The sequence below is a fragment of the Patiria miniata genome, unplaced genomic scaffold, assembly GCF_015706575.1.
Source record: "Patiria miniata isolate m_02_andy unplaced genomic scaffold, ASM1570657v1 HiC_scaffold_6, whole genome shotgun sequence".
In the NCBI taxonomy this organism is placed as follows: domain Eukaryota; kingdom Metazoa; phylum Echinodermata; class Asteroidea; order Valvatida; family Asterinidae; genus Patiria; species Patiria miniata.
In genome coordinates, this window is record NW_024037073.1 from 22,352,132 (window position 1) to 22,378,177 (window position 26,046).

Below are 26,046 nucleotides of genomic sequence, written 5' to 3' on the forward strand. Positions count from 1 at the left end.
GTAATTTTCAGAATTGAACTATTTGAGGGGTTAGTATAATAGATCAAATATTGTTACACTGACATGTTTGAAGTTTTGTGTTCGAAAATGCTGGAAAAACCAAGAAAAACAAAAATGTTCAAGTAGTCTGGTTCCTTGACTCCACTAAAGATAAAATGGATCAATTTACAGATGCCGGAAAATTGTAAGGTAAGGGAACCAGTCTAGCTGGCCTGCACCCGTTCATGAACATGTAACCAATAGCAAACAAAATTTGGACTGAAAAAAGTGTAAAGTTGGAGCAGTAGTTGAAAAATAGTTAGGTTTTTCCAATGGTGGTCGGCCGACCACCGTTGGAAATGTATACAAAAATACCATTTTCTTGAAAATGACTTCACACCAGGTGCCATGATTTTACAGGATGCTATAGACTGTCATTTACCAACATCCTAGTAAGGTATTTCGTAAAAACTTGGTAGTTTTATTTTTCGATGTTTGCAAATGTTGTATATTCCCTTTAAGTTGAAAAACTATAACTAGTGTTCAGCGTAAAGTTAAACAGCGCCCTCCAGGCAAAAAGTGGTTTAAAGGGTTTTTCCAAAATTCGAAGCCAGCTACGGCTTCGTCTGTTATAATAATTTGAAGATTATGAAATTTCCACACAGCTACTCAGAAAGCGTGAGTTGTCTAATAAGAAGAGACAAATAGGTGTTATTAGGCTTCCGTTACGGGAGACGTATGCGTCTCGTAAAAAAAAAAGACGGATGCCAGTTCAATGATGAAGCTGCGAGTCTGCGATGAAGACCGAGGTTTCGAAACAGCTTGCATGCTGCCAATCGAGCGACACATGAGGGCAGCATTCAACAACATAAACACGCGACTGACTCTGGTCTGAGTGGCTGAAAACTTTCTTATTTATTAGTATTACGTCAGTATCAGTACTACAAGTTTGTTTTCATTAAAGGTAACATTAATTTGGTTGAATTTAATAGCTATTTGTGAAATCTGCATTATTTTATTTAGTGAAATGTACTGCAGAAGTAGCCGTAGACGCACTGCGTTTATAGCGTAACTTGTTATGATGTTTCGTCGTGTGTTATTACTAGCCCCACTAGTGTGGCCGTCGGTATGCTGCGCTGAACCTAAGGCCACACACCGTGGTCCGCGCACTACTGAGGACGTTTTCATAAAATTTGCAGGGAATTTCTTACATATATGGTTGTATTCTACGATGTCGCATCTATCACTTCTGGGATGCTTAGGTGTAATGATGTTCAATTTTCCGAGATATTCTTGAATCTTTCTGGAGCCCATATGCACTCGTGAAACGTCCGGTGATGGCAGCCATTTTGAATGTGACAAGAGATGACCTCAAGCTGTGACGTCGCGTTTATGCAAATTGCTTGTGGAGCGCGCGAGGGCGCGAGTTGCAAATACGACGGCTGTTTCCTGTACCATGCATTTATCGTCTGGGGGCCACGTGCACTGATCTCAATTTAGGATCTACGGCACAGGAAACAGCCGTCGCATTTGCAACTCGTGCCCTCGCGCGCTCCACAAGCAATTTGCATAAACGCGACGTCACAGCTTGAGGTCATCTCTTGTCACATTCAAAATGGCTGTCATCACCGGACGTTTCACGAGTGCATGGGCTCCAGAAAGATTCAAGAATATCTCGGAAAATTGAACATCATTACACCTAAGCATCCCAGAAGTGATAGATGGGACATCGTAGAATACAACCATATGTAAGAAATTCCCTGCAAATTTTATGAAAACGTCCTCAGTAGTGCGCGGACCACGGTGTGTGGCCTTAGGTTCAGCGCAGCATACCGACGGCCACACTAGTGGGGCTAGTCGTGTGTGTTCGTGAAAAGTTTGAGATGCTTAGTTAAAAAAGGGAAAATGTCCATACTGGGCCACTATGCACTAATATGACCTGAAAAGAACCAAAAGTTGTAAATCTGATGGAAAAACACTATTAAGGAGTGCAAAAAATCTGGATTTTTCCTACAGTAGTTCCAGATAGCTTCAAATAAAAACATACCTTTTTTTGGATTAGTCTCCAAATTGGAGTCCAATATTTTTTTCTGACAAAGTGCATTTTAAAAAGGAAAATGTAAGCTTCTTGATACACGAAGATCTTTTTGATAAAATCTTAGAAGAGGAATTTCTGCCAAATTTTCGACTCGCACTTTGACTTGTTTGGATGGTTTGTAGAAACTCGTGGGAGCTGCTGCAGGGAACCGAAGAAAACTTTTCTCCTCGGTACATCACTCGAACAGTGTGATTTTGAATATTTTGTTGATACACTAAAGTCGTATAAACTCTTCCATTGAATGTTTACGTGTGTACTTGTTCGTCCCTTATAACCAAACTACATGCGCATTAATGGATTTTGTGTACGTATTCTGAGTGCTGTGTCAAAATATTTTCGGTCTGTGCGTATGTTCGTGCCGTTGCGCTGCAGACAACGTTTCAAAATCATTTACGTTTTTCTCTTTGTTAAATTTGGTGGAATACTTTATCAGAAAATATGCTTGATTTGGTAAGTTCTGGCTGGAAAAATTTGATTTTCTCGTGTGATTCTTTTTTTAGTGCAGAGGATTTTTTGATCCATTCGGAACTGATTGAATCGATCCGGAACTAGGAAAAGTGACATTAGTACTTTTGACGTCGTAAAGCCAAAATAAAAAAGCCTAAATTTGGAAAATTATGATGTCGTATCTCCATCACTCAAGGTAAACTATTGAACCAATGTTACTTGAATTCGTGGAGTAATTGAGCTGAAAGCAGCCTAAATGATGTTTGCTATCTGGAACTAGGAAAACGACTGTAATATGTGTTCTGTCATGGCCCATAGACTTTGTGCAGGAGCTCTGAGTGGTGGCCCAGTATGGATTTTTTTTTTCCGACCACCCCAACTAGTTGGTGACATTGAGAACATATGGTAATCCTTATCTGTAGGACACCTCTATTTTTACGAGTTCTGTTCAAAACTGACTTTTGTACTCCTAGAACTATGATGCTCCGCGTGAGCTGAGCCTCATAGACACAGAACTCCGCAATATTGTAAGTACAAAAATGTCCATCAAAACACAGACATTTTTCACAGAACCGCTTCACAGTTTGCCCCTAAACTCCATACTGTACCTAATGACATACTCACGTAATGTGCGTAGAGCAAACATCGCTGGATTCTGTTGGCTTTTTGACCAAAATTATGAAGAATATGCCTTTTCCGCAGTGAGCCAACCTGACACTTGAAATGTGCAGGCGTTATGGTTGATTGTTGATTTTCGGTTTGTACGCATGCGCATACTATCATTTCGCAAATCAAATAAGTGTGTGTTTTAGAAGTTAGGGACATTAGATTTCAGGGAGGTACCATCACTCACGTTACTTCATCTTCATGGTTTCTAACACAGCATCAAATCTGAGTTTGATGAACTGCAACGTAATGAAACTCTGTTCTTATAATATAGGAACCTTTGTCTCTGCCTTAAGCACAAAAACTCTCAATAACAGTCACATTTTGCATGTTAAAACAAAGTGCCAAAATGACCACCAAAAATCCAGTTTTTGTCTAAAAATCACTCACTACAGTTCATCTCATCGGCACACCACTCAAATGAAAGATCTTGTATCTTTGAATTTGACACCACATTTGACGTTGTGATGCTTGTAGTTTGGAAGATTTCATACCGTTTCCTCTTTTTTCGTGGAATTGCCCAGTTGCAAAACTTGATACTTTTGGCCAAATGACTTAATTTGCTGCAAGACGGTTTCATTGTTTCAATTTCGTAAAAATGTGCACCTTGTTGAACTGTCAAACTGGTCAGTTTCTGATGAATGAATCCAAGTTTACAAAGCCATTCATATCTTAAAACATTCATTCTTTGATTGATTAATACAAAGCCCATTAAAAAAAGGGAAATAAAAATATCAAAATATTATGAGGCATCAACAAAGTATCAAGTATCAGAGAACCATACCCCGAGCTCAAATACCAGACTGGTGATTGAACAAAGCATTACTTGTACATATATATATTTGGTAGTTTTTAATTACGCACACAAAAAATACCAGCTTACATGAACTATAGAAATTGGTCATTTTGGGGAACCAACCAAATTAAGATTTGTACAGGTTTATCTCTAACTTTACAAATACATTCATATTTTGTAGCATTGATTTTTCAATTAAAATTTACAGTGTATATTAAGACTATTATTAAGACAACTTTGGAATGCTCCTTATTCAAAATTTGAAATTTATTGATCAATCTGGTTGCTGTTGTGAACTGTTTTTGTTGTGCAGTATCTCACTTGGAAACTCATAATTAAACTTACAAATATCTCATTCTTAAGAAAATCAAAGTAAACTTATTTTCTCTGATCGGAGTTGGTCTTTTAATTTGTTCCTTTTTGTCCATCAGGTCTTGACCCACATTTCCACCAGCACCTCTGACGTACCATCGACTGGCGCTGCCAAAACAGATCCTTATCACTATCTGACGCAACAGCATTTCACCTCAGAGATCTTCAAGATTGAGATCCAAAACCTCCCAAGATATTTTGGATTTGCGGTGAGTTTGCTCTCTAAGCACTAAACGCTCGATAACGATAATCATACAGTTTGTGCTCTTTGAGAGTTCATATTGTGCTCCATGGTTAGGATTTCATAATTATTTGCATAATTTAAAGGCCATTGGATGAATTTCACAAAAAAAACATGCAAATATCCTAGCCTCATGTCGATATTAAAGTAATGGTAGACAACTAGATACTTGTAATCTTTTTTTTCTTCCAGTGCACTTGTTCCATGTACACTTTAATCATTATTTCTAATATTGCTGTGATATCGCTTTAGGATGTAACATTTACAGCTTTGGGATTTTCTAAATAATTTATGAACTTTAGCTTCTTTGCATTAAGTACACATACATGTAGCAGTTTGTGCATTAAAGTATCGCACTGACTCTGTGCCTTATGCTAAATGAACAAAATAGTCACATCAACCTTGAACAAAACTTTTTTGTAACTTTTTGTTCCCAATCAGCAGTGACACTGAAGATCCAGCTCATGACATCACTGTATTGCTCATGACTTGGCACTTTCACAGAAATGTTTAAAAACGTGAAGCGTCGTACGCCTTCATCAAATAAAAACCTCAAAATCTGTTTCAAAGGCACTTTTTTGAAAAAGTTTTGCAGTGGAACAAGCTTGAACGGATCTCAGAAGCTTCAGGCCAACACATTTGTGTTTGCCTGATTTTAATCTTTGGCCCCATAGCTTTAGGTCTGATGTCGAATTCATTTTAAATGTTTGACCAAGGCCAACATGTTGATGACTACTTTTGCCATTTGAGCTCCTTTGAAATTTGACCAATTTTGTCCTGGACCCCAGGATAACCTTTGACCCCAGTTGGTCATGTGACATGTTGCTGGGGCTAGGCTCCTGATACTTTTGACTTTTAAGGTTTGGTTGAAATCGGTCAAAATATGTTGGACCAATAGACAATGTCAGTGTTTGTTACTAACTAACAGACTAACGGACTAACAGAGAGACATGATGATTTGTTGAGCTGCTACCCTCATTTGTTGAGCTGCTACCCAGGATAACCTTTGACCCCAGTTGGTCATGTGACATGTTGCTGGGGCTAGGCTCCTGATACTTTTGACTTTTAAGGTTTGGTTGAAATCGGTCAAAATATGTTGGACCAATAGACAATGTCAGTGTTTGTTACTAACTAACAGACTAACGGACTAACAGAGAGACATGATGATTTGTTGAGCTGCTACCCTCAGCTAAAACTGCAGCTGCCGATTTCACAAAAAAGTGATGCGCCATGCGTAAGACTTTATACGCAACAAATTTGTTGCGCAGCTGCGCAATAAACTTATCATCGATTTCACGAAACTTGGTGTAGCTGCGTAACGTTTTAAATAATTTTAAACATCTTGGACGAGGATAAAAGCAGCATTTACGACGTCTGTTTGTGTGTTAATTTGTTCGTTTATGAAGACTGTATGATTATTTTGTCTGACTTTCTTCGGAATCGATCGGCAACTCTAAAAATTAGAAATTTGTTTACTTCAAACATAATGTTTATGAATGTCTTGTATCTACCTTGAAAAGTTGTGCATTAATGGGCTCCACGACAGTCCCAATTTGCTGGTGAAATATGCCATTTTCAGTCGCTATGCCACAACTTACGCCACTTAAAATGATTGCGCAAATTACTCCACAAATTATTGCGCAAGTCGTGGACTCCACTCCATCTCCACTCCATCTCCACTCCATCTCCACTCCATCTCCAATCTCTCTCCAATCCCTCTCCAATCCCTCTCCAATCCATCTTCACTCCATCTCCACTCCATCTCCAATTTATCCCCAATCCAACTGCAACCCATCTCCAATCCCTCTCCAATCCCTCTCCAATCCATCTCCAATCCATCTCCACTCCATCTCCACTCCATCTCCAATTTATCCCCAATCCAACTGCAACCCATCCCCAATCTCTCTCCAATCCCTCTCCAATCCATCTCCACTCCATCTCCACTCCATCTCAACTCCATCTCCAATTTATCCTCAACTCCATCTCCAATTTATCCCCAATCCATCCCCAATCCATCTCCAATCTCTCTCCAATCCCTCTCCAATCCCTCTCCAATCCATCTCCACTCCATCTCCACTCCATCTCAACTCCATCTCCAATTTATCCCCAATCCATCTCCAATCCATCTCCAATCTCTCTCCAATCCCTCTCCAATCCCTCTCCAATCCATCTCCACTCCATCTCCACTCCATCTCAACTCCATCTCCAATTTATCCCCAATCCAACTGCAACCCATCTCCAATTTATCCCCAATCCATCTCCAATCTATCTCCAATCCATCTCCAATCCATCTCCAATCACTCTCAAATCCATCTCCAATCGATCTCCAATCCATCTCCAATCCATCTCCAATCCATCTCCAATCTCTATCCAATCCATCTCCAATCCCTCGCCAATCTATCCCCAATAGATCTCCAATCCCTCTCCAATCCCTCTCCAATCCATCCCCAATCCCTCTCCAATCCCTCTCCAATCCATCTCCAATTTATCCCAAATCCCTCTCCAATCCCGCTCCAATCCCTCTCCAATCCATCTCCAATCCATCTCCAATCCATCTCCAATCCATCTCCAATTTATCCCCAATCCCTCTCCAATCCATCTCCAATCCATCTCCAATCCATCTCCAATCCATCTCCAAATCATCTCCAATGTATCTCTCAATCCATCTCCAATGCATCTTCAATGCATCTTCAATCCATCTCCAATTTATCCCCAATCCAACTGCAACCCATCTCCAATTTATCCCCAATCCATCTCCACTCCATCTCCACTCCATCTCCAATTTATCCCCAATCAATCTCCAATCTATCTCTAATCCATCTCCAATCCATCTCCAATCCATCTCCAATCTCTATCCAACCCATCTCCAATTTATCCCCAATCCATCTCCAATTTATCCCCAATCCATCTCCAATCCCTCTCCAATCCCTCTCCGATCCCTCTCCAATCCATCCCCAATCCCTCTCCAATCCCGCTCCAATCCCTCTCCAATCCATCTCCAATCCATCTCCAATCCATCTCCAATCCATCTCCAATCCATCTCCAATTTATCCCCAATCCAACTGCAACCCATCTCCAATTTATCCCCAATCCATCTCCACTCCATCTCCAATCCATCTCCAATCCATCTCCAAATCATCTCCAATGTATCTCTCAATCCATCTCCAATGCATCCTCAATGCATCTTCAATCCATCTCCAATTTATCCCCAATCCAACTGCAACCCATCTCCAATTTATCCCCAATCCATCTCCACTCCATCTCCACTCCATCTCCAATTTATCCCCAATCAATGTCCAATCTATCTCTAATCCATCTCCAATCCATCTCCAATCTCTATCCAACCCATCTCCAATTTATCCCCAATCCATCTCCAATCCATCTTCACTCCATCTCAACTCCATCTCCAATTTATCCCCAATCCAACTGCAACCCATCTCCAATTTATCCCCAATCCATCTCCAATTTATCCCCACTCCATCTCCAATCCATCTCCAATCCATCTCCGATCTCTCTCCAATCCCTCTCCAATTCCTCTCCAATTCATCTCCAATCCATCTCCAATCCCTTTCAAATCCCTCTCCAATCCCTCCTTAACGCTCTCTAATCCCTTTCCGATCCTGCTCCAATCCATCTCCACTCCATCTCCAATCCATCTCCAATTTATCCCCAATCCATCTGCAATCCATCTCCAATCCATCTCCAATCCATCTCCAATCCATCTCCAATCCATCTCTAATGCATCTCTTGACAATTAACTTTCCAATGATTGACTCCCTTCTGGTTCTGGATGTGCATACTGCTGCCCTTGTGCTGATGGCTTGGTGCCAGTCAGCCCAGGACAGGCCCGTAGGAAGCTAATTCATCTCCAATTCATCTCTAATCCATCTTCAATGCATCTTCAATCCATCTCCAATTTATCTCCAATCCAACTGCAACCCATCTCCAATCCATCTCCAATCCACCTCCAATTTATCCCCAATCCATCTCCAATCCATCTCCACTCCATCTCCACTCCATCTCCAATTTATCCCCAATCCAACTGCAACCCATCTCCAATTTATCCCCAATCCATCTCCAATTTATCCCCAATCCATCTCCAATCTCTCTCCAATCTATCTCTAATCCATCTCCAATCCATCTCCAATCCATCTCCAATCTCTATCCAACCCATCTCCAATTCATCCCCAATCCATCTCCAATCCATCTCCACTCCATCTCAACTCCATCTCCAATTTATCCCCAATCTAACTGCAATCCATCTCCAATCTATCTCCAATCCATCTCCAATCCATCTCTAATGCATCTCTTGACAATTAACTTTCCAATGATTGACTCCCTTCTGGTTCTGGATGTGCATACTGCTGCCCTTGTGCTGATGGCTTGGTGCCAGTCAGCCCAGGACAGGCCCGTAGGAAGCTAATTCATCTCCAATTCATCTCTAATCCATCTTCAATGCATCTTCAATCCATCTCCAATTTATCTTCAATCCAACTGCAACCCATCTCCAATCCATCTCCAATCCACCTCCAATTTATCCCCAATCCATCTCCAATCCATCTCCACTCCATCTCCACTCCATCTCCAATTTATCCCCAATCCAACTGCAACCCATCTCCAATTTATCCCCAATCCATCTCCAATTTATCCCCAATCCATCTCCAATCTCTCTCCAATCTATCTCTAATCCATCTCCAATCCATCTCCAATCCATCTCCAATCTCTATCCAACCCATCTCCAATTTATCCCCAATCCATCTCCAATCCATCTCCACTCCATCTCAACTCCATCTCCAATTTATCCCCAATCCAACTGCAACCCATCTCCAATTTATCCCCAATCCATCTCCAATTTATCCCCACTCCATCTCCAATCCATCTCCAATCCATCTCCGATCTCTCTCCAATCCCTCTCCAATTCCTCTCCAATTCATCTCCAATCCATCTCCAATCCCTTTCAAATCCCTCTCCAATCCCTCCTTAACGCTCTCTAATCCCTTTCCGATCCTGCTCCAATCCATCTCCACTCCATCTCCAATCCAACTCCAATTTATCCCCAATCCATTTGCAATCAATCTCCAATCCATCTCCAATCCATCTCCAATCCATCTCTAATGCATCTCTTGACTATTAACTTTCCAATGATTGACTCCCTTCTGGTTCTGGATGTGCATACTGCTGCCCTTGTGCTGATGGCTTGGTGCCAGTCAGCCCAGGACAGGCCCGTAGGAAGCTAATTCATCTCCAATTCATCTCTAATCCATCTTCAATGCATCTCCAATCCAACTGCAACCCATCTCCAATCCATCTCCAATCCACCTCCAATTTATCCCCAATCCATCTCCAATCCATCTCCACTCCATCTCCACTCCATCTCCAATTTATCCCCAATCCAACTGCAACCCATCTCCAATTTATCCCCAATCCATCTCCAATTTATCCCCAATCCATCTCCAATCTCTCTCCAATCTATCTCTAATCCATCTCCAATCCATCTCCAATCCATCTCCAATCTCTATCCAACCCATCTCCAATTTATCCCCAATCCATCTCCAATCCATCTCCACTCCATCTCAACTCCATCTCCAATTTATCCCCAATCTATCTCCAATTTATCCCCAATCCATCACCAATCCATCACCAATCCATCTCCACTCCATCTCCACTCCATCTCCACTCCATCTCCACTCCATCTCCAATTTATCCCCAATCCAACTGCAACCCATCTCCAATTTATCCCCAATCCATCTCCAATTTATCCCCAATCCATCTGCAATCCATCTCCAATTTATCCCCACTCCATCTCCAATCCATCTTCAATCCCTCTCCAATCCCTCTCTAATCCCTTTCAAATCCCTCTCCAATCCCTCCTTAACGCTCTCTAATCCCTCTCCGATCCTGCTCCAATCCATCTCCAATCCATCTCCAATCCATCTCCATTTTATCCCCAATCCATCTGCAATCCATCTGCAATCCATCTCCAATCCATCTCCAATCCATCTCTAATGCATCTCTTGACAATTAACTTTCCAATGATTGACTCCCTTCTGGTTCTGGATGTGCATACTGCTGCCCTTGTGCTGATGGCTCGGTGCCAGTCAGCCCAGGACAGGCCCGTAGGAAGCTAAAAAATATTGGTCAGGCTCATCTCAGGGCAGAGAGCTCAGTTGATGCGAGCGCGCAGTGCGAAGCCCTTACTGCGTGGGGTTGGGGCCCGCTTAAGGGCCCCGAAAATTTTTGGATTCTAGACGCTGTGTGGTGCGATCTGAGGCAATTTCTGACCACTTTAACCTTTTTTGAGCTATCATCATTTAAACATCATTTTCAAGTTTGGAGTCAATTATCTTTTAAATTTTTTTTAGCGTGAGAAACTCCATGTCGGCGTTAGAGCATGAGAATAACCTGAAATATGTGAGTCTTATGCTCAATGCGTGAGAGTTGGCAGGCCTGCAGAGGCGGATCCAGGATTTGACCCAATCCCTCCCAAATTAAATGTAACCAAAAGCCACTCCCCTTCCCAACACTATCAATATTTGTACAGAAATACATGTGCATGAATATAGGAATTTTATTCTTCCTAATTACACTAATTTGTACAAGACACATTTTGGAGCACTGCACAACTGCAAGTTTAACCAGTAAATGTCACTTTATGAACTTTACATAAATCGTCAAAATTAAATCGTCAAAATTTGGCCTATCGTAGTGAAAAGTTTTGGACATTTGCTCCTCGCAAAACTTTTTTTGGATCTAAATGCTCTGTAGTGCATCTGAGGCATTTCCTGGCCACTTTCCCCTGACTTTTTGAATGAAATGTATTCGTGTTTTGATGGGTGGGTCATCAAAGATGATAAAATACATCACAAGCATCACATCAAAACTGTAGCTTGACTCTCTTTCTAGATTTGTGCTCTTTAGCTTGATCCATGATTGTGTTTATAGGGAAAGGGCGTAATCATACATGTCGCCATGCACTACACGTTAAGTTAAATGGAATTTAACCATGAATTTTAGTTTTCCTCAGACTTGTACTTGTGTTTTCTTAAAAAGAAGTGGTTTTCTAGCTGAGAAAATAGCAAGGAAGAACCGGTATTGTGCAAGCAAAATTCAGGGAATAATCCGTTGATATTAAATATCTTGTTGGAAAATTCCAAAATCATTTCAAGAAAGTTGCCGCCGTGATCAGAGTTAATGAAGGGGAAGGAAAGTGGGATTTGCTATCAGCAACAACAGGGCCGTTCCTCATTCTTTACCTTTTATGGGATGTGAATCAAATTGGAGGACGAGAGGCTCTGCGGGCTGATGTATTTTTTTGATTTTTTTTTTTTGCAACCAGCTTGTAGGGAAGATTTCCGTTTATTTAAGACTTAATTCACCGGTATGGATACCAGTGTATGTACATGTACAATGATTGAGCTTCCCAGCGTATTTGTTAAGTTTTTTTCTCTTTCTAAGAAAAATACATCAGCTCCCAGAGTCTCTCGTTCTCCAATTGATTCACATCCCATAAGGTAAAGAATGACAAACGGCCTTGTTGATAGCAAATCCCACTTTCCGTCCCTTCATAAACTCTGATTCACAGCGGTAATTACTTTCTTTGAATGATTTTGGAATTTTCCAACAAGATATTAACTTCAACGGATTATTCCCTGAATTTTGCTTGCACAAAACCGGTTCTTCCTTGCTATTTTCTCATTTAGAAAACCACTTCTTTTTAAGAAAACACAAGTACAAGTCTGAGGAAAACTAAAATTCACGGTGGCGGCCAAACGCCATTCCGTTTAACTTAACATGTGGGCCTAGTGGCAACATGTATGATTACGCTTTCCCTTTAAACACAAACACAAAACAAAACACAAAAAGAAAACAAGATAAATGAGAGGGAGGGTAACGGGGCCCATCCCCCCCTAAAAAATGAACCCTTTTTTTTTTAGTGGCGTCGCAATAAAGGCAGACACTGCGTACACCACCATCTTTTCCTTTAAAAAAAATGGTTCAAATGGTCAGAAATTGCCTCAGATCGCACCGCAGAGCATCTAGAAACGAAAAACAAATTAAAAAAAATTGGGGGCCCTTTTTAGGACCCACTTTTTGGGGAACCAAATCCGCCCCCCCCCCCCCAAACAAAATGTGATCTGGATCTGCCCTTGGGGCCGGCCATGCAAGGCCTTGTATACATTTTTAAAAAATAGGCCTGTTATTATTGGTACGGCTATAGCCGTCGTACCGCCTCCTACGGCCTTGGCCCAGGACATTGTTCCTGGGTACTTGCAAGTGACTGCTGGCTCTCTGCTGGTTCTGGATGTACACACTGTTCCCTTTGCATGGATGGCTTGCAGTCAGTCAGACTAGAGCATTGTTCCTGATGAGAACTTGCAAGCGCTGGGGTCCCAGCTGGTTTTGCATGTACCTCAACATGCACTTGAACATGCTGCTGACTATGCATGGGTGCCTTGCTGCTACTTTGCCTGGAACATTGTTCTTGACAGCTGTCCAGTGGCTGCTTTCTCGCTGTGTGTTGTGCATGCCCTTGGCTTGGTGGCTTGCTGCTGCTTGGCCTTGCAGCATTGTGCTCTTGGTCATCTGCTTCGCTGGGTTTAATGGCGGCTGAGATTCCGTTTTGGGCAGCGATGACAGCACAGTTTGAGGAATGAGAAAGCCATGACTACAGCTGCACGGGATAGTCAGTGTTTGTGACATTGTAGACAAGAGAATTGATTGAGCTGTTGACAAGTTGCAGAATGTTTATTAACAAATAGTCACAGCATATAGTTTTTCTGCAAGTTTTAGGTATATAGCCTCTTGAGCCGGCCTGGTATAACTGTTGCGTACGATTCTAATAGTTGCAGCTGCAATGTCTAGTGAGTTCTAAACGAAGAAAACAGCAGTATTTATGATTATCAAACGGAGGACCTTGCCTGCTCGCTTCGGAGGGTTTGGCAACGGAGCTGATTGCTTGCACACTTTAACTACTACATAGATGTACAAAGGAAGAGTGGCTATTAAACAGACAACGTTGATAATGTGAGAAATCCAAAAGATTATTTCATTGAAGACGGTGTCTGTTATTGGTAAGAATATGAGAATCACAGCAACAATAATTGTTGGCACCCAGAGTCCTGCTGATATCTTTGCTGCTCGAGATTTAGAGGCTTTTTCTTTGTGTGTCAGAGGATTGCGCACTGCAGAGAATCTCTCAGCTGCTATGGTAACCACAAATAAATTACAAACCGTGAGAAACATATAACGAACGCCCCGGGCTGCAACTTGCAAGGAGTCTATTGGTTGAATAAACAGTACATATAGAAGGTTATATGTAAGGAAGAGCAAGTCAGCCACAGCCAGATTGGACAAGTAGATGTTGATGTTTGTACGCATGGACTTCACTCGAATGACTGTGAAGAGAAAGACTATGTTGAGGAGGATGCCGATTGGTGCAATGATTTCAATACGTGACCATTTTATTTGAAGAAGTCCATGTACACTCTCGTCAAAGTAGTCACGAAGCTTGTCAATTTCACTTTCCCTCCCAGCATGCCCAGTTGATGGAGTGGAGCTGTTTTGGTAGTCATCACCCATAGTTCATTTACAGTGTTGTATTGATCGTCATGTCCAACATTTTGTGGAAGATTACTACTGTTTTGCCTAACAGAGAATGTACACTGTACATTTGTAAGACCATGAGAAATTTAAGTTGAAACTAAAGCTCTTTCATATTTGTCCGCATTTTTAATCTTTATTGGTTTTGTTTTAGCAGCAGTGTTTCAAAAACAATCAACACAGTTTCATAATTGACATTGGCATGATAGTTGCCATTTTTGTTTGAGTTTGTGTAGACATCCTTTTAGTTTTGTTTCTTTCCCTCCCATACATTATACATTGTATACAGTTCTCCAACTCCAAGTATCCCAAATCCTCACAATCCCAGCCCCTGATTTGATGGATTCAGAATTTCAGAACACATGTATTATCGTAGCTTTAGATGAACATATAATGTGATATTAGTTTAGTCTGTTGGATTTTGGAGAATTCATAAAGAATTCATAAATTCAGTATTTTACAGCTCAACATGTCGGTGGTATAACCTGTGCAATGATGTATTTTTTAGGGGTGTGCAAATACGATTAATACAGGAACCAGGTACCCGATTGAAAAAAAACATGGGTACCTGGGTACCCATTAAGGAAACCCAATGCCAAACATGCCAAAATTCAAATCTCGGAAGTTGCTGTTGAGATTGTTAACTACAACCGCATCGGCACATCAGTACAGCAAGATACAAGTACAGTGAACTTTATAGCTTTACGGTTTTGTAAACTGCAGCTAAGTAATTACTGTAATTAAGTAATTTGGAAAGTTGGTTACGGGTACCCGATACCATAAGGCCAAAAAAAGAAATACTTTTGCTTCCGGTTACCCGACCCACCCTATTTTTAGTCTGCGACCCTAAACATTTTATCGGCAGTTCCAAAAAAAAGAATGATTGAATAAATAAAAATAAAATCTTGTTGTTTTTTCTGTCTTCTCAAAATACCTCTCAACAACCCTTTTGCATCAAAATATGCTTGTATTTAGTTTTCTTACTTATGTTCGCTATTTTTTTTTCAAAAGAAACCGTTATTTTTAAAAATTCGCTTTGCGATATAACTACTTCGCAATTCGATGTCACGGTGACTATAATCACGTACCTAAACCTAGCTCAATGCAGCGACAACTGGTTCCCGCCGCGCCACGCAGGGACCAATTTAGAAGACATGATGGAAATGCGGTAACCAGTCTGTCATGGCTATGCGATCGATAGCGCTAGCATGGCTATGCATTGCAGGCACGTGCACTGTCAACTGGTCGGATTCGACATCGTAAAATGCCAAGAAAACACCGATGGAGAAAGAACAAATTTTTGCAAGTTAATTCACAGAATTGATCTACATGTAGCTTATTTTCCGTGTTCAAGAGTTCATTTGGAGATCGCACTACTTGTATTTGGAGTGATACAATGCAGCGTGTTTCCTGAAATTTTCGACCGTAAAAACGAGGTCTGACGGCCGCACGTCACACATGCACAGGGCATCACACACTTTGGAGTTTTGGCCAGCTTCCCGTCTTGACTAGCATTGTGCATATGGTGCGAACGACCTGAATTTTCCATTATTTTTTGAGAATTATCTAACGTAAATATATTGACAATAATTAATGTAGGTTTTTTTTTTCACATTTTGTGGCCAATTTGTGTATAGCTTTTTAATTCATAGTGCAATGGAAATAGTTCAGGCTAAAACTTCGCATATAATTGAACACCCCATTCAATCTGCATTAAAAAAAATTTGGCCAAAAAAAAATATTCCGACCAACCGACCCTATTTTTGAAAGGCATGTAATCGGAAGCAGAAGTATTTTTTCAGCCTAATTAATCTAGAACCGGTTCCTGACATCGACGGTCGGGTACTCGGGTACCCGGTTCCGATGCACGGCCCTGGTATATTTTGCATTTTTTTTGTTTCCTGATTCAGCTTATCCTGTCAAGAGTAATAAATGGGTTCCGTAATAAGGAAAAAATACAAATTTGAAAATTCTGAAATACATGAATATAGGCCTACAGGGTAAGGCAAAAAAAGTGACCAAATTTGAACAATATTCGCTATCAATATTTCTGGAAAAAAAAGAGTTGACTTTTTATTCTTTTTCATAACACAAAATCTTATAGTATGCTCTTTTAAGACGTACATTGGTGTATCAAAATTGTTGCTTTTAAGAAAATGTTTTGAATCCAGGTCTCCTTCTTTTTGCCGCGCCCTGTACAACACTATTGAATTCAAATCACCCCAACCCAAAATGTCATCTTATAAATAGTTGGGTTACAGTACCTGCTGCTAGGTCAGATTCAAACCAGCCAGCCAAACCCCGGCAAGCTGTGTGGTTGAGTGGTAAGCTGTGTGCACTAGTAAGCAGGTGGTCCTGGGTTCGAGTCTCAACCGAGTATAGAATGTGCATTTTGCTCTCACAAGCGCTGGGACAACACTCGGCATATACAGTGTCTATAGTACGTCTGTGAAGGGCAAAAACCCAATACTGAAAATATTGCAAATTGGTGACTAAATAATTATAAAAATTTCATCCTGAACTTCAATGCAATTGATCAATCTTGACAATGAGAATTTGACAGATACAAACAATGGGAATCCGTGACAAGACTAGCCAATGCTTGAAACCAAGAAAAAGTGACTGTGAACTGGCAAGTCTTGCACGCTCAATTGTGTACCCTTTTTTTTTTTTTTTTACAGCAACCGAAGAAGATATGGACTGGTCTGCAACTGAAACCCAAGAAAGTCAAGGCAGTCAACAAGGCAACCTATGCTTTTGTGACATTCAGGTAAATGAATGCAAACTCTCTATTGATTTTTGCTGCCAAGGTCAGTTGTTGCTTGCCAAATCAAGTGGGCATCTACATCCAGTCGAGTGTCCATGTTTGAAAAGATGGTAAACTGAAACTGAGTTGTAAATGAATTAGTTAAAGCTACAGTCCATCATTTGCAGCTATCCAAAAAGTAACTGACGTAATTATTGTTGAAAAACATACTTGGTTGAAAGATAGTAAGAGAACTAGACTCCCTGTCAAATTGTTCTTTCTGCCATGCTTTATTTTGAAGAAATCAACGAAAGAAGGCTTTCCAACAATGCGTCTAAAGAGGCATCGTTGGAAATTGCGTGTTTTTTATTCTGCGAAACGCATCCAAGAGTTGACACGACGCACATACGTGCGTGGTTGCTATAATTCGTCAGATCAGTGTGCAACATCGCGTAGCTGCAGTCAGCTCAATGAGAAGTGTCTTGGATGCCGAATTCAGGCCCAATTCAAAACATGATTCAGCAACATTTGATTTGAAATCGAGATCCTAGAATGTTGTTTTTCTCGGAATATACGGCTGAAGCTGAGCTGAAATTTCCTCATGTTAGTTGTTCAGCACCCTTCTTTAGATTTTGAGCACGTTTGTTGCTTCAAACGAACAAAATGCACAAATTACAAATGATGCACTGTACATTTAAGCCAAATGTAGCAAAATTTGCAACGTTATTTGCTCTGAATCGAATACGATACAGTTTAGGGCAATTCCAGCATTATTTAATGTTCGTGGCAGAAATTTGAAAAGCTCGGTGATTAAACTAAAAACATTTTTTCTTCCCAATCTTACACATCCATGATCTAGTTATAATGGTCATAGAAAATTTATGGAATCATTATGAATTAGACTGGAATATTGCAGTTGAAATTTCAAAGTAGCTATACAGTCCACTGAGAGCTTGTTTTCCTTCAAAATTGCATCACACGACCGCCATTTTGTTGTACGTTTTCACAAATTCCGAGCTGAGATCCGACGACTCTTTGTTGAATATCAGACAACTATTTACTGTATGCTGACTAAACACATAAAACAGTCACCGAGTTGTGCTATAAATACACATACGACGCGTTGCACTTACAACGTGTTTTGTGAAATGGATCGCAGGACACATCGAAGCTGCGAGGCACCGCAGGGATACGACGTGTCGCAGCACTGTGATGCATCGTAAGTTCACTGCTGTTTTCAGGGCGACATGTCCGTGCTTTAGCTTGTATAAAACACCCTCTTGGGACCAAATGTATCCAGTTGCGTAAAAACAGCTCAACGGAGGACGTCTTTTCAATCACTTTTTTATATTACAAACAAGTTTTTGATATTAGAGATAGAACAATAAATCGACAGAAAAAGGACTATAATTTTTGTATCAGATAGGACTGTAAACTCTTCGACAAGACACTTGATGAGAGAACACCTCTGAAAAATTGCCTTTGATTGCGACGTTTATAATTGTCTCAATCGGAACGAAAATAATGGTCACATTTTGTGGGATTTTTCGTCATCCTGGGAAGTTCATTCCGAATCAAGTAAATTACCATTGGAAGACTAAATAAAGGAGAATACCAATGTGGAAGACTTTTGAGAGCAAACCCTGTTGGAGCCACGTACGTAGCTATTAAATACTTACACTAAGTGTAAACAAACATGTGCACTAATCATAGCATGCAGGCACGGCACTACGCGTATATCCCCGTCCCTGTGAAATGAATACACGCTGGGCACGGGCCAATCAAGCGTCGGCTTGGTTGTTTGAATTGCAAACCCTGAGTTCTGTGTTATATTGTGCAGTTGAGTAGGAAAACTACACTCCAGGTTCAGTAAACCCACCAGGGAATCCCCCCATTTTCAGGCGAGTTTAGGGGTTTGCTCTTTTGAAATCACTGTTAATACAAAATTTAAAGTCTAATTGATGTTTTCATGGCAGTCTTAATGCTAGCTGAACTTACTTGATTGCATAAAAAAATGCTTTCGTTTGGACCCTTTTTTTCCCGCTTGTTGCTGGCTTTCGCTCAGTGAAAGAGGCCTTCGTTTTTGTTTATTTCGCGAAAATAACTAAGTCGCATTTAAAATATTTGACGTAGATGCTAAGGATATATAGTTTTTAACCTAGGTAAAGGTAAAGGTAAAGGTCCCATAGCCATTACTGGCTGTAGGGGCAGTGGGATGTTAGAGGTCCACTGTGTCTTGGGCGCGGCATATGAGTGGCGGGGCCCAGTCCTCTCCTCTCGCCGTCTTACCTTCCCTGAACGAATCAGGTACCCATTTTACTGTTGGGTCGTCAGAGAGAGTTTTTAAGTTTTTAGGACAAATCTGTTGGTACATATTTCGTGCATTTATGAGCATTTTTTTTTGTAAGGCCGTTCTCAGCGACTTGCTTTTATGAACGAACTCATGAATATTCATTTTACAGCACAGCCAGGAAAAACTGGCGCATGCGCATAAACCTCATGTCGCGCTGTGAGCCCCTGGAACAGCGGTGAGTTACGAAGAGTTTGATGAAATCAGGTGCTTATGTAATGAAACACAATAAGAGCACTGGGAAACTTGACACAAGTTTTAGTTTCTGTGTTTGGATAATCAAGAAAGTAATTTATAAACACAGAAATAGTCACTGCATCAACAAAGATTTGAAACCATGGAATTCCTACACTCTCTTGCTTGAAATTGAAAGTGTACTTTGAATTTTGCTATCAAATGTTATCGTAATGAACTTTTCTTCTTATTTTGAGCAAAATTTGATCCTTTTTTTGTTCGTGGCATGTTTTATCTTTAACATCGTGATTTTACCCCAAAATTTCCCTCAAAGTAATTCAACACCCCACCCTCTGTCCCTAAACAATCACCCTCCCTCCAGCACCGTCGCCAGCTCTGGGCATTTGAGGGGGGGGGGGGGGAGCCCCCCGCTTGGCGACTGGCCTGCCTCCTTCTTAACAATAACTAACTCTTTTCAACCAAATGAGTTGGTTCTTGTGCAAGAAATATATACCAAAGAAGCTGGCTAGTGGCTGTTTGGCAGTTCGATTCCCACAGACAATGACAGAGTTTGACAAACCACATAGTCTCCTGTAGAGCCATTGCATCTGATGTCACATCTAATGGGGGCTGGGAACAATTTCTTGGAGGTACTACAAAGACAGAAATTTGCTAGGCACAGAAAGGTTGGCTTAGGTACGTAAATTTAAAATCACATAAATCTGCTAAGCAGTATTTCCTGCTAATCCGCTCCAACACACTGAGCCCAGATCTTTGTTCCTTTGGTTGTCATCTAATTTTAATACCAAAACAACTGTCTCAGCATTGGCTACCAGTGCAAGGGGTCTAGTGGCTGCTATTGCTGTGGTTACAGGTTCATATTCCCGCAATTACTTTTTTTCCCGTAGCTCGCCAAGCCAGTTGAGGACCCGGACACTAAGAGCCTCGCTCTGAAGAGAAGCCAAGAGGAATCTGATGGAAACACCCAAGAAGCTAAGAGGAGGAAGGAGGAGGACAGCTGACCAGTAGAAGAGAGGTGAAGACATTGAGATAGAATGCAGGGTTGGGCTGGATTCGAACCACCATCCATTAGAAATAAAACTCTGGTTCTCAATCAACTGAAATCATCACAACACTCATTTCTTCTTTCATGCAAGGGTAGAAACAAATGGCTCATTTTATGGAATTCATGAATTATGTTCAGTCCATGTTTTTTGATGATTTTGTTGGATATGCAAATGTAGGAAGGTAGACCCTAGCCAATACTACCATTTATAAGGCTTGATACCCCTTGAAATTTGAAGTGCAAAAAAAGTGATTGCCTTCACTGTGGTAGATTTTTTGAGGAAGGGAAAGGAAATGTGTTACCTCAAAAACAGGGCAAGTCAAAAAAAGCGGAACCCAAACCACCAAAAATATATTTCATGTTTAAAAATATATGTAGCACAAAACGTAATACTGACTGGAAAGCCAATTAGACAAAAAAAATTTATGAGATTGCTCAATATCACCATTTAAACACAATGACTCTAAAACCTGTTTCGTCAAAAAAAAGGCAGTTTATTGTGTATTCTGATTGATAAAATCCACTGTTTTAAAAGACGGGCTTCAAAAGGACTTTGTTGAATATTTTTAACTTTTAAGCTGAGGTTTTATTGCTGGTGATGTTTGAAGACAATTGTGACGATTCCTGAAATCGCATTTTTGGACGAAAGAGGTTTTGTGGTCATGTGTTTAAATGGTGATAGTCTTTGAATGGATTGAGCTATTTCAGTAATTTTTTCATCTAAAAGTAACTTATGAAATTGGCTTTCCAGTCATTATTATGTTTGGTGCTACAAAATTATTTTAATTTGAAATTTAATTTTGTGGGGTTTGGGTTCTGCTTTTTTTTACTCACCCTGTAGTTCATGATCATCACAAGAAAACCATTCTTACATCCAAGATTACTATTTTATGAGCCCAACTTGTCAGTTTCAAAGCCCAATTGACATTGTGAACGTGAAATTTGTTGAGTGAAACTATTACGTGGTCAGTTTACTCTTCCTTGCTATTTGTTTTCCTTGAAGGGACAGCATCAAAGCTTGCATGTCTGTGTAGAGTTTGTGATTAACGTTTTAAATGATTCTTATTTTATCTGATAAACTGTTAAAGTTGACCACATTTCCCTTGGTGTGTCAAGCCTAAAATTTACATTGCGCATGCACCACCAGAACTACGAACTGAAGTTATGAGAATGGTTTAATGTATGAAGACAGATCACAAGTTACTCACACAATCCAGTACCCTTTATGAGATATGGTGGGCATGATATAAGGCGCTATTTGGTTTGGGTCAAGTCTTCTTGATTTACCCCAAATTTACCCAAATCAAATGGCGCCCTCCGATTGTGTCCATCATATCTCAAAAAAGGTTAATAGCAGTTGAAGCGTTCACAATTATGAAATTCTTAAGACTCTGAAATACTGAGTGTGCTTTTTCTCTTCTCCCAATCTGCAGGTTAAACAACACGGTGACTCCACTGTGGAACCAGCCATATGAGGACCAGCTATCCACCAAACAGACCAACACCAGGGAGTTTCTGAGGAATTTATCCAAGATGCTGCAACAGAACATTGGGAAGATGTCTCCCTGGCTGAAGCAACAAAGGTGAGCTACCCGCCAAAGACACGGGATGGTTGTGGGCCAGAATGGAAATGTGATCTTCGTTGACAAGTAACTGTTTGGAAACACAATTTATGGCGAGCTGCCCTGAAAACTTGTTAAAACCCCAGAAAATGTAGCCCATTTGTTTGAGAATCAGTTAAGGTTTTAACAAATTTTATGAAATAAGCTCCCTTCTCCACACACACAAGTCTTGTAGAATAAAAAAAAACACACACACACACAAAACAAAGGAAAAAGCTCACGAGAAAAAGTTTACAAAAGCTGCTTGAGTGGGACTTGCACCAACAACCTCCAGCTTACTAGTGCAGATGTCTTACTTGACCACCAAGCTTGCTGGGGCTGACTGGCTGGTTCCAATCTGATATAGCAGGTGCCACAATCAATGAGTTTAATGGATTGTTTACGTAGGGGACTTGTGAATGTTAATATCTGGTTTGCCATTCACCAATGCAAATTTGAAAGCTTTCTTGGGTGGGATATGAACCCATGACCTCCTGCTTACTAGTGCAGACATCTTAAGGCCCTCTCACAGTGTCACGTTCTGGCATGGAGTTTGTACTGCTACCAAGAAAATTGACTAAAACGCGGTGGGAACGCAGATGACGGCGTGGGGACTCATTGATACTAGTTGAGGACTTCAGAAGATTCCAAGGACTTCGCTGAACACCAAACTGCCGTGTTCGTTTTGGATATGCACAAAACAAACGTTGCACCTCGGCGTTTTGACCAGAACGCGGCAACGACCCTGCGCAAACTCCTCACGAATGGCCGTGACGTACTGGCAACGCGCAGGCAGACGTTAGCAACGTTGTGAGAACTCCACGGACGTGCATGCATCAGGACTGCGCGTTTCCTCTGTGTCTCCTGCGTCTATGCCGTTCAAAATGTGAAGACTCAATGACTATCGCCAATTTTGGCCCGAGTATTTATACACGACGCATTTCTGGCTGCTGATGTTACACGTATGTTTTAAGGTCGCATCAAGCACACGATAAGAACTCCAAGAGCATGGTATGAACTTATTAGACGCCATGAGGACACAGCGAGGACACAGAGGACGCTGCGCAGACCTCTAATTGGTCTTCAATGGAACTCATAGAGAACGCCGCATAGACGCTATGGAACGCCACACGGACGTCGTAGACTTCCGGTGGACTTCACAGAAACGCATTGCAAGCCACTGGCGCCATGAATCCTGCATCTTAATGGTGTTTTGTTACATTTTTAAGCATTTCAACTACGCAATATGAACGCCATGCATGGACGTGACAGTGTGACAGGGCCTTTAACAACTTGACAAAAGAGCTTGCCAAGGTTGGAGAGCCAGTTTGAATCTTGTACGTATATAGCTGTGAGAACCACTGGAACAAATTCACAAGCTAGCTTTGCAGGGACTCGAACCCACGCCCTCATGTTTAATAATAGTGCACTCTTCATTTGATTGACAGGAAGAACCACAGTGGGATGGCATGTGAGTTGGAGCCAATTAAGCCATCGGTGAGTAAGCTAAGGCCAAAAAAAAAATAGTTCTGCTTCCGATTACATGTCTTTCAAAAATAGGGTCGGTCGGTCGGAAATTTTTTTTTTTTTGCCAATTTTTTTTATGCAGATTGAATGGGGTATTCAATTATATGCGAAGTTTTAGCCTGAACTATTTTTATTGCACTACGAAAGCTATACACAAAATGGCCACAAAAAGTGAATAAAACCTACCTTAATTATTGTCAATATATTTAAGTTTGATAATTCGTAAAAAAAAATTGTGGGAAATTCAGGTCGTTCGCACCATAGGCACAACGCTATAGTCAAGAACGGGAGCTGGCCAAAACTCCAAAGTGTGTGATGCACTGTACATGTACATTTGTACATGTGTGGCCCGCGGCCAACGGGTCGAACATTTCAGGAAACACGCTGCATTGTATCACTCCAAATACGAGTAGTGCGATCTCAAAATGAACTCTTGAACACGGAAAATACATACACAGACAAGCTAGATCAAATCTGTGAATTAACTTGCAAAAATGTTCTTTCTCCATCGGTATTTTCTTGGCATTTTTACGATGTCTTTCTCAGCATTTTTACGATGTCGATTCCGACCAGTTGACAGAGCACGTGCCTGCGCCTGCATAGCCATGCTAGCGCTACCATCGCATAGCCGTGCACAGACTAGTTACCGCATTTTCATAATGGCTCCTGACATCGAATTGCGAAGTAGTTGAATCGCGCAGCGAATTTGTAAAAATAACGGAGGTTTCTTTTGAAAAAAATAGCGAATGTAAGTAAGAAAACAATAAATACAAGCATTTTTTTATGCAAAAGGGTTGTTGAGAGGTATTTTGTGAAGACAGACAAGACATAAGGTTTTTATTTGTATTTATTCAATCTTTTTTTTTTTTTTTTTTTTTGGAATTGCCGATAAAATTTTTAGGGTCGCAGCCTAAAAATAGGGTCGGTCGGGTAACCGGAAGCAGAACTTTTCTTTTTTTTGGCCTAAGAGATCATGTTTGTTGACTACAAAGACTTGATTTTTATGATAATTCATCTGTAGTTTAGTGAATGGTTCTATGAATTAAAATCTCAGCATAAGTTTACTTTGGCATATAGTTAGTGTTAGGTTAGCTTGACTGATGTGACCTTGGGTAACTAGATAGAGTCACCTTTAACTAAATTAATACTTCAACCAGGATTTTATGATAGACTAACATTACGGTGTGTGAATCTTTTGTGGGATAAATATTCCTGACATTGGAGATGTCTGATTTGCCCTTTAATTTTCATTGTTTGTTTCCTCATCAACAGCCAGTATTAGAGAGTTATCGCAACAAGTGTGAGTTTACCATCGGAAAGAGTGTCTATGGCATCGGTGAGTGAAACTGGCATTCATTTTTTTTTATTTATCCAACCTCTACGATTTGTGGTTCTGCATCCTTTGGATTTGATGATTTCTGGGCAACTCTGAAGTGTCATTGGTGGGATGTGAACCCCAACCCCCTGCTTATAGAAACTCTCTCATTTAGGGGCAGATTGAGACCAACTGTCCTTGGACTTACTGACAAACTGGGTCTCTCTCACAGCATAAACACCAGGGGGTGGGGGATTTATCCCCACCACCCCTCCCATGTTTTGACCAGAGGTGGGGTATGGGCAATGGCATCATCATGTGTTGGGGAAAATGCTGCTTGTTGAATCCTGTCAACATGACTTTACAAAGAAGTTGTAGTAGTTCTGAGGGAAGCGAAGAGCAACCCTAGGCACTCTTAAATGAAAGTAAAGTTTAACATCAAAGCGTTTCTTTCTTTCTTTTCTTTTTTTTAAGATAGAGCACACCTATCCACCAGTATTGGTGTTCAAGGCACTGCATCATTAAATTAAAAGTGCACATTGCCTGGATAACATTAACATAACATTTCATACAATGTGCCTGTTATGAATACCGCAACTGAAAGTTTCAGGAATTTATTTTCTCAGTTATTCCCCTAAATTCTTGTCAGGTCTACATGAAACTTGGCCCTGGATAAATTGTGCAAACGTTTCAGTATCATGTCTTCTTATTTTCATTGACAGATAACACTGTTGGTTTCCGGCTTGGCGCTTACAAAGGTAAGTATTTCCTCTGAAGTTTCCTTTTTGCAAAAGACGTAGATCAACTTTTATGTTTGATTGGATCGGCTGTTGAGGGGCGTGGCCTATTGGTAGCTAATGCTGATCAATTCCAACCAATCAGAATGCAACGCACAGAAAGATTGACAGGTGTACATATTGTGCATTGTCTAATATGTCTGTCAGGAATTAATTATTGAAAAGAAAGAAACAAGCCACAAAAGACTTAAACCCTTGTCATCCCCTTTGCTAACCAATATGTTGGCTTACTTTTGTGGCATGAATATTGAGGGTATATGTTTGTACTTTT

General features: G+C 40.7%; 1 long non-coding RNA gene across 3 annotated transcripts; it reads left to right on the forward strand.

Moving 5' to 3' along the window:
- Positions 1-703: 703 nt before the first annotated feature.
- Positions 704-25,824, forward strand: LOC119743584. 3 transcript variants are annotated; one of them, XR_005273063.1, is made up of 8 exons: positions 709-943; positions 4,418-4,567; positions 16,881-16,969; positions 20,378-20,505; positions 21,969-22,118; positions 23,585-23,633; positions 24,936-24,999; positions 25,701-25,819. It is a non-coding gene; the product is annotated as an uncharacterized LOC119743584 (long non-coding RNA). The 3 variants fall into 3 exon arrangements; XR_005273065.1 differs by lacking the exon at positions 20,378-20,505 and having other exon boundaries at positions 704-943; positions 25,701-25,824; XR_005273064.1 differs by lacking the exon at positions 16,881-16,969 and having other exon boundaries at positions 712-943; positions 25,701-25,816.
- Positions 25,825-26,046: the final 222 nt, after the last annotated feature.